Source organism: Chinchilla lanigera, unplaced genomic scaffold, assembly GCF_000276665.1.
Source record: "Chinchilla lanigera isolate Chin_1 unplaced genomic scaffold, ChiLan1.0 scaffold00018, whole genome shotgun sequence".
NCBI classification, from domain to species: domain Eukaryota; kingdom Metazoa; phylum Chordata; class Mammalia; order Rodentia; family Chinchillidae; genus Chinchilla; species Chinchilla lanigera.
In genome coordinates, this window is record NW_004955419.1 from 3,420,346 (window position 1) to 3,422,740 (window position 2,395).

The window sequence follows — 2,395 nt, forward strand, 5'->3', positions numbered from 1 at the left end:
CGGGGCACCCGCCCCGCCCCGCCCGCCCCGCGCCGCCCAGAGGATCCTCCCCGGGCGCCCGGCGAGCGCTCTGGAGAGGGTCCTGCGAAGTTCCGGTCTGCAGGTGGGGCGCGGGCTCCTCATGCAGACCGCGGAAGCCCTGTTACAAGACATGGGGACTCTGGGGGGTGTCCCTTTACCTCTTAGAACCTCAGTTTGTCCATCGAGAAAATAGCAACCTCTTTTTTTTTTTTTTTTTTTTGAGACAGGACCTCTAATGTTGCTCAGGCTGGCCTCGAATTAGCGGCGATCCTCTTGCCTCAGCCTCCGGAACGCTGAGATTACAGGCGTGTGCACCGCACCCCGCTAAAAGTAGCCTCTTTGGAGTAGTTACAGAGTCCAAATGAGTGAGCCCTCGCGCTGCCCTAAACGATTCCTTCTTTCCATGGGACCCTGCTCACACTGCGTTCTTAACGCTCAGCGCCCGCCCCGCGTCTTCCATCACCCTCTCCTTCCCCACCCCCTCCCAACCAAACAAACCCTAGGACCCTCTCTCCTCCCCGGCCTTCTTGGGGCACCTGATTTCTCTGCTCCCCTGACTGCGACGCCTCCCAAAGGGCCATCAGCAGCGGCGAGCGTTTTACAATCCCAGCTCATACCTCCGCTCTGGGGGTCTTAGACCGCACTACGCCCGAAATCCAAGAAGGCAGCTCTCTACAATTCCTCAGGCGACGACAGAGTCAGGCCTTCTTGTCTAACCTGCTCCTCCCTTGGGGGCAGCGCAAAACTTAGTACATTTTATTTTCGCGGTACTTGAGATTGAACCCAGGGTCTTCACACTGAGCTATAGCCCCAGCCCTTCTTATTTTGACATAAGGGCTGTCCCCCCAGGGGGGAGGGGAAACCTCGAGTTTGGAACCCTCCTGCCTCAGCCTCCCAAAGTGCTGGGATTACAGGCGTCAACCTCCATGACTAGCTACCCGTTTTTTCCCCCCGTATTTCCTGGGGTGAGGGTGGGGGGCTCCTTTCCAGGCTCCTTTACCGGCCTTTCCTCCTCTGTGCAGTCCTGAGTCTCCTTCCCTCTCCACACTGTTGCTTAGGGGACCAAGACAGCTCCGCATGTGTTTACCTGAATTTGTGCACTGCGCCCACACAGGAACATTTATTTGTGCGTCCCTTGCTGCCACCCCACCCCACATTCCCTCTGTCCTCCAGCACTTTCCCCCAAGAATCGTCCCCCGCTTAGTTGTTTTCTCTTAGAAGCTGTCACTCCACGGAGCACGCCTGCCATCGTGGAGGGAAACGTGCCATCAAGGCACAAGCTTTGCCTCCCCGGCCCCCAACAGCTGGCCCAGGGCTTCTCCAGGTGTGGACCTACGACCAGCGCGCTCCCAGTCGTGGTCCTGCCCCGGGGGACTTGTGAGAAATGCAAATTCTCGGGCTTCACCCGCAGACCACTGGAGGGTGGGGCAGCAATCTGTTCCCGAACCCTGGGTGTGGGGAGGACTCAGAGCTTGAGGAGCCCTGACCAGGCGAGGTTGGTGATGGGTAGCTCAGCTAATTTAGAGGGCATCGTGGGTGTTCAGAACAAGGAAACTTCTTTCATAACCAGCCGTGAAGGAGGCATGAAAAACAAGCCCATCTGATGGATCGGTTCCGAAAGTAACTGGACTAAGGAGAATTTTCATTGAGTACATTTTTGCCTTCTGTGGATTTTGCAATGCGTGTCCTCTTTGAAAAACATGAAGTGTACTTAAATGCAACAGGCAGAGGTTCCCTCTCCCACCTTTTGTCCTGGGTGCTGTCTGGTTCCCCCTGTCTAGGTGGCATTTCCTCCAGCAGCCTCAGGGGTCCTCCCTGACCCCTTTCCCCTCAGTGGGCTCCTGGTGGATTTTCCTAGTTTGTTGGGGTGCCAGGCCCTGACTTGGCTTTGGGATCTGGACACATTGCTCTTTCTACCTTCACCGCTCCATGCAGTCTGCCTCATCCCTCCCTGTCTGCCCCATCTTATTTTATTGCTCCTTTCCAGGGAAGACTCCCCTGATCAGCACCCCCACTACAGTGAGCCGTCTCTTTCCCACCAGGCCCAGGACTTCTGTCTAAGGGACTCTCAGTTGGAGCACTTGGGGTCCTGTGCTCACCTAATTTGGTGAGCGTAAGTCTGCCTCTCCCACCAGTGAGCAAGGTCCCCTTGATGAGGCTGATTCCCACCTCATTCTTAGCTGTGGACGTCTGGTGTTTGTGCTTCCGGCCTCAGGACCACCCCCTCTCACACCCGTTCTTATCCTCAGATTCTTTCCTTTCCAGATCTTCTGTCTTGAGTTCTCTAGCTGCTGGGGAAGCCTTTCCATCTGCCGCTTTTTTTGGAACGGGGGAGTTGAGAATAAGGTCTCCATATGTAGTCCAGGCTGGCCTT